This window comes from Pseudorca crassidens, chromosome 4 (assembly GCF_039906515.1).
Source record: "Pseudorca crassidens isolate mPseCra1 chromosome 4, mPseCra1.hap1, whole genome shotgun sequence".
Taxonomy (NCBI): domain Eukaryota; kingdom Metazoa; phylum Chordata; class Mammalia; order Artiodactyla; family Delphinidae; genus Pseudorca; species Pseudorca crassidens.
In genome coordinates, this window is record NC_090299.1 from 55,905,602 (window position 1) to 55,913,236 (window position 7,635).

General features: G+C 38.5%; 1 non-coding gene across 1 annotated transcript; it reads left to right on the forward strand.

Annotated features, from left to right (window-relative positions):
* Positions 1 to 1,557: 1,557 nt before the first annotated feature.
* Positions 1,558 to 1,664, forward strand: LOC137224190 (U6 spliceosomal RNA). The gene has a single exon (XR_010943285.1). It is a non-coding gene; the product is annotated as a U6 spliceosomal RNA (small nuclear RNA).
* The last annotated feature ends 5,971 nt before the right edge of the window (positions 1,665 to 7,635 follow it).

The following is a 7,635-nucleotide window of genomic DNA, read 5'->3' on the forward strand; positions in this document are numbered from 1 at the left end:
TCCTGCCAAGTTCCATTATTTTGTTAATTGAGTTATTCTTTTTACAATGATAAGGTTATAATATTCATGTTTTACAAACACTGTGAAATAGTTTAGTAGGTTTCTTTGTTCACTTTTTTTAAAGAGATGTAATGCTCACACCTTACTTCTGCCTTCCAGGTTTTGGCAATAATTTGGCTGAATATTTGGCTGTACTTTGCTAAGGACCTCAAATATGTTTTATTCCTGAGGTTCTGGCATATATAAAAATTTTTGTGTGTTGCCTTTGTACTTGAAGATAATTTAGCCTTGTGTACAATTACTTAGTGCTTTATGTTTTTTGAGAACTATGTAGATATTACTGAATTGTAACTTGTAAAAAATATTTATTTCAGGTAAATTTTTTCCGTTATGCCTAAATCCTCATGCCCTATTTAGTTCTTTGTCAGAAGCCACGATTTTGCTTATGTTATTCTTCTTTATAGTATTGCATATTCCAAATCACTTATCTTCTCAAAAATGAGCCATTGATCATTTTACATTTCAATTTTTTATTATCTATTATGAGATAATCACTCATAATCACTCTGAGATTTTGAGTTGCATTTGTTTATATGTCCCTTGCTTCTAATATGGTGTTTATTTCTGTTATCCTTTTCTGCTCTATTGTTTTCTGCTAGATTCCTTAATCTTTTTCACATTTTTATAATCTATTCTTCAATCATATTCACCTAATCTTTGAGCTTCTTTTATTATTAAGATCTCTTGAAGCTATGTTTATTACAAATGTTATTTAATTTTTTAGGTAAGTGCTCTCAGAATGTAGTGTCTTCATATGCTTTTGCTTTCTGTGTTTACTCTTTTGTAATGTAGGATCATGACTTGTGTCTTTCCTGTTTATCACTCATCTTTTAGTGGAGCCAACTATTTGTTGGTAAAGATTATGGAAATTAGAAAGTGGAGTAAGATGGGGCAGCTCTCAGCTTCAATTAGGTTATGTCATATCAACATAATTATTTTGTTTAAAGAAAAAGCATTTCCAAAAGAATTTGAAAAAGGATACATGTATATGTATAACTGAATCACTTTGTTGTACACCTGAAACTAACACAACATTGTTAATCAACCATACTCCAATATCAAATAAAAAGTTAAAGAAAAAACATTTCTGTGCTTTTGTTGTTTAAAATCTTTGAATCACAGGTTAGTTCTTTACATCTCATCTCTGTGTTGATAGTTTTCTCAGCCTCTTTTCCTCCATCTTCCTGCCTTAAATCTGTTCATCTCCCTCAGTAGAGGGGGGATTGTAGTATTTGTCAGTATGGATTTTAATTTTATTTGTCAATATGGAGTTTTATTTTATTTTTTATTTTATTTGAGTCAATATTGATTTCTATTTTATTTGTCAATTTGGATTTTTATTTGAGGTTGGATTGTAGTATTTGTCAATATGGATTTTTATTTGAGTCTTCCAGGCCATCCTGCAGAGCCTAAAGAAGTCATTCCAGGACGTGGTCCTAGAGTTCATCACTCTCACCTCTGGTCAATTCTATATCCCTTTCAGAACTATGGTATTTTGTGCTCGCTTCAGCAGCTCATATACTAAAATTGGAATGATACAGAGAAGATTAGCATGGCCCCTGTGCAAGGATGACATGCAAATTCATGAAGAACTATGGTATTTAAGTTGGGGGGAAATTAAAGTTTTGCTTAGGGCTTCCCTGGTGGCGCAGTGGTTGAGAGTCCGCCTGCTGATGCAGGGGACACAGGTTCGTGTCCTGGTCCGGAAAGATCCCACATGCCGCGGAGCGGCTGGGCCCGTGAGCCATGGCCGCTGAGCCTGCGCGTCCAGAGCCTGTGTGCCACAACGTGAGAGGCCACAACAGTGAGAGGCCCGCATACCACAAAAAAAAAAAAAAAAGTTTTGTTTAGTTTTTGAAGAGTAATATGCTATAGGAGACCCCCAGAAATAATGGCCTTAAATTTTGGGTGAGATTTGACTTTACCATGTAAATGATGACAATTGTCTACAATGTTTTAGTGAACGCTATGTGTCCGATCTCTGAAATATAGACTGCATATCTACAAAAAGAAAGATCATACAAGCTGTAAATCCCCTATTAAAAGTCCCTCTTGGTTGAGAATTTAATTATTGACTTCTGATGGCTCTATTAAAATTTGATGAGGATTTGGCAAGAAAAGCAGCCCCTCATTGTCTTCAACAAGCTAAGCGCTTATGTTTGAATATCACACAGGGTCCATAGCTTGTGCCCCTAGGAAGCAATTCAAGTCAGAGCATCTATTCTCTGCGTGTTCTCCTGCATACGCTTGCTGAGGATTGGCTCTATGTCATAGGAAATACCTCTGCCATCTTCCTCCATCATTGAAGCTCTCATGCTCACTGCCTTTTAAAAACAGGTGAATAATCAAATTGAATTGTCAGAAGGAGGGCAGAAGCAGGGCAGGTAATATCTGGACATTCCTAGGGACTTTGATGGAAAGTGTTTGAAATTTATACATAATGGGGCTCCTTATTAACGCTAGCTACATGCTACTTTTAAAAACTACCCTAGTGATTGAACTCTTTATCTAGGGAGTCTGTTATGCTATTAACAAAATTCAAACTTGTGTCATAGCTATTTGTATTCTTTATTATTTTTTGCTACTAAATGGACAACAACTTCATGGCAAATATTGTTATAATTCAGCTTGTGTCATTCCTATTAAACCTTTACCCTAATTACTCAATAAAACCTTAATGAATATATGAAATTGTTTTAAAAAATACAACATAGTTATAACAGAAGGAAAGTATAATCCAAGCTGTAATTATCTGATAAAAAATTAAAAGATAAAAGAATATACCATAAAATATAGCCAAAAGGAAAAGAACAAATGTATTTATACAAATTCTATTTTTATGGCAAGATCATGTGTTCTATTTTGTCTGAATATAGAGACTTGAGGAGTATTAGTCAAGAAGCCTATGTTAAACCACAATCACAAATCAATCACAGTATTTTTGTCATTTAACACACAAACAACAATTTTTATTTCTATCTCTTGGCAGATAGCTAAGGTTGGTCAAGGTAGGATACAGTCTCTCCACACATTCATTCACAGACCCAGGCTGATTGAGCCTCTACCATCTGTTAATTACATATGGACCACGTGACCTTCTTTTTCATTATAATAGGTGAAAAGTGGCAGTAGCACACTTGCTATCTTATACTTTATTCCGACTTCAGAGATGAAGACCTTCTGCTTAGAACCCATTGACCAAAAGTAGCCACATCACCTCTACTGAATGCATAGGGGCTATAAAATATGGGGTGGGGGAATATAGCTATTTGGATAACTCTTTATTTTTTCTATGGATGAAGCGCAATAAAAGCCAATTAAATGCATTTTTTATGGTGTATGTGTGTGAGGTGTGTGTGCATCAACTAACAAATATGTTCCGACAAATACTGTGTCATCTGTTTAGGAATACATTATATACCTAAAATGTGTAAGGTGTGTTACCTGCTTCACAAATTTTTAATTCTAGTTGTGGAAAAATGTATAGTTATTAAATATCCTATATATGCAAATTATCTTGTCATTTAAGTAGTTTGGGATATTTGGGGTGGAGGGTGGTCAAAAAGTAAATATATCTAATTTAAAACATTGACTCATTAAATAAGCTGTCCCTACTCCTGTCAAAAATCACTATGGAAAAAAGACCCTTAGAGATCTTCATGATGGCAGGGGTAAGACATGGAGATCACCTTTCTCCCCACAAATACATCAAAAATACAGCTACATGTGGAACAAATCCTACAGAACACCTATTGAATGCTGGCAAAAGACCTCAGCCTTCCCAAAAGGCAAGAAAATCCCCATGTACCTGGGTAGGGCAAAAGAAAAAAGAAAAAACAGAGACAAAAGAATAGGGATGGGACCTGCATCTCTGGGAGGGAGCTGTGAAGCAGGAAAAATTTCCACACACTAGGAAGGCCCTACACTGGTGGAGACAGGGGTTGGGCAGGGGGAAGCTTTGGAGCCATGGAGGAGAGTGCAGCAACAGGGGTGCAGAGGGCAAAGCAGAGAGATTCCCTCACAGAGGAACAGTGCCGACCAACATTCACCAGCCTGAGACAGTTGTCTGCACACCCACTGGGGCAGGTGGTGGCTGACAGCTGCGGCTTGTGCTTTGGAGGTCAGATCCCAGGGAGAAGACTGGGGTTGGCTGCGTGAACACAGCCTGAAGGAGGCTAGTGTTTCACAGCTAGCTGGGAGGGAGTCCAGGAAAAAGTCTGGACTTGCCTAAGAGGCAAGAGACCATTGTTTCAGGGTGTGTGAGGAAAGGGGATTCCTTCCCCTTCGGCCCACAGAAGGCAGAGCACCGCCTAAACAAGATCCAGAGACAAGCATAAGCTGTGGCTATCAGCTCGGACACTAGAGATGGGCGTGAAATTCTAATGCTGCTGTTGCAGCCACCAAGAATCCTGTGTGCAGGCACAGGTCACTATCCACACCATGCCCCAGGAGACTGTGCAGCTTGCCACTGCCAGGGTCCCATAATCCAGGGACAACTTCCCTGGGAGAACACATGGCAGGCCTCAGGCAGTTGAAATGTAACATCAGCCTCTGCTGCTGCAGGCTAGCCCCACATTCCAATTATAACTACAGTTACCCCTCCCTCCCCTCAGCATGAATGACCCAGAGCTCCCTAATCAGCTGCTGTTTAACCCGTCCTGTCTGAGCTGGAACAGAGGCCTGAGGGCAACCTACAGGCAGAGGTGGGGCTAAAACCAAAGCTGAACTCCAGGAGCTGTGCAAACAAAAAAGAGAAAGGGAAATTTCTCCATGCAGCCTCAGGGGCAGCGGATTAAATCCCAACAATCAACATGATGTATCCAGCCTCTGTGGAATACCTGAATAGACAAAGAATGATCCCAAAATTGAGGTGGTGGATTCTGGGAGCAACTGTAGACTTGGGGTTTGCTGTCTGTGACTGATTTGTTACTGATTTTTATGTTTATAATAGTATACTTTTTAGTGCTTGTTATCATTCGTGGACTTGTTTATTGGTTTGGTAGCTCTCTTTTTTTTTTTATTATGATATATTTATTTTACTAATTTAAAACATTTTTATATTAATAATGTTTTTTAATTATTTTAAATTTATTATTAGTTTTTTCCTTCTTTTTTTCTCCCTTTTCTTCTGAGCCATGTGGCTGACAGGGCCTTGGTGCTCTGGCCTGTTATCAGGCCAGAGACTCTGAGGTGGGAGAGCTGAGTTCAGGACTTTGGACAACCAGAGACTTCCTGGCCCCAAGTAATATCAATCAGTGAGAGCTCTCCCAGAGATGACCACCTCAAAGTTAAGACCCAGCTCCACACAATGGCCAGCAAACTCCAGTGCTGGAAGCCCCATGCCAAACAATTAGCAAAACAGGAACACAACGCCACCCATTAGCAGAGAGGCAACCTAAAATCATACTAGGTTCACAGACATCCCAAAACACACCACCAGATGCCCTGACCACCAGAATTACAAGATCTAGCCCTACCCACCAGAACAGAGGAACCAGCCCCCTCCACCAGGAAGCCTACAGAAGCCACTGGACCAACTTCACCCACTGGGGGCAGACACCAAAAACAATGGGAATTACGAACCTGCAGCTTGCAAAAAGGAGAGCCCAAATACAGTAAATAAACAAAATGAGAAGACAGAGAAATATGCAGCAGATGAAGAAGCAAGGTAAAAACCCACCAGACCAAACAAATGAAGAGGAAATAGGCAGTCTACCTGAAAAAAGAATTCAGAATAATGATATTAAGGACGATTGAAAATCTTGGAAATAGAATGGAGAAAATACAAGAAATGTTTAACAAGGACCTAGAAGAACTAAGGAGCAAACAAACAATGATGAACAACACAATAAATGAAATTAAAAATTCTCTAGAAGGAATCAACATCAGAATAACTGAGGCAAAAGAACAGATAAGTGACCTGGAAGATAAAATATTGGAAATAACTACTACAGAGAAGACTAAAAAAAAAATTAAAAAAAAATTACAAAAGGAAGAATGAAAAGAGGGGCTTCCCTGGTGGCACAGTGGTTGAGAATCTGCCTGTTAATGCAGGGGACACGGGTTCGAGCCCTGGTCTGGGAAGATCCCACATGCCACGGAGGAACTAGGCCCGTGAGCCAGAACTGCTGAGCCTGTGTGTCTGGAGCCTGTGCTGCGCAACAAGAGAGACTGCAATAATGAGAGGCCCGTGCACCGCAATGAGGAGTGGTCCCCACTTGCCACAACTAGAGAAAGCCCTCACACAGAAACGAAGACCCAACACAGCCATAAATAAATAAATTAATTTAAAAAAAAAGAATGAAAAGAATTGAGGACAGTCTCAGAGACCTCTGGGACAATATTAAATTCACCAACATTCGAATTATAGGTGTCCTAAAAGAAGAAGAGAAAAAGAAAGGGTGTGGTCTGAGAAAATATATGAAGAGATTGTACTGGAAAACTTCCTTAACATGGGAAAGGAAACAGTCAATCAAGTCCAGGAAGTGCAGAGAGTCCCGTACAGGATAAATCCAAGGAGAAGCACGTCAAGATACATATTAATCAAACTATCAAAAATTAAACACAAAGAAAACATATTAAAAGCAGCAAGGGGAAAAAAAAAGCAGCAAGGGAAAAACAAATGTAACATACAAGGGAATCCCCATAAGGTTACAAGCTGATATTTCAGCAGAAAGTCTGCAAGCCAGAAGGGAGTGGCAGGACATATTTAAAATGATAAATGGAAAAACCTACAACCAAGATTACTCTACCCAGAAAGGATCTCCTTCAGATTCTACAGATAAATTAAAACCTTTACAGACAAGCAAAAGTTAAGAGAATTCAGCACCAACAAACCAGCTTTACAACAAATACTAAAGGAACTTCTCTAGGCAGGAAACACAAGAGAAGAAAAAGACCTACAATAATAAACCTCAAACAATTAAGAAAATGGTAATGGGAACATACATATCGATAATTACCTTAAATGTAAATGGAGTAAATGTTCCAACCAAAAGACACAGACTGGCTGAATGGATATAAAAATAAGACCCATACATATGCAGTCTACAAGAGACCCACTTCAGACCTAGGGACACATACAGACTGAAAGTGAGAATATGGAAAAATATATTCCATGCAAAAGGAAATCAAAAGAAAGCTGGAGTAACAATTCTTATATCAGACAAAATAGACTTTAAAATAAAGATTATTAAAAGAGAAAAAGAAGGACACAACATAATGATCAAGGGCTCAATCCAAGAAGAAGATATAACAATTGTAAATATTTACGCACCCAACATAGGAACAACTCAAGACATAAGGCAAATGCTAACAGCCATAAAAGACAAAATGGACAGTAAGACAATCATAGTAGTGGACTTTAACACCCCACTTTCACCAATGGACAGATCAACCAAAATGAAAATAAACAAGGAAACACAAGCTTTAAATGACACACTAAAAAATAAGAATTTAATTGATATTGATAGAACATTCCATCCAAAAAAAAAAAATAGAATACATGTTCCTCTCAAGTGCTCATGGAACATTCTCCAGGATAGATCATATCTTGGGTCACAAACCAAGCCTTGA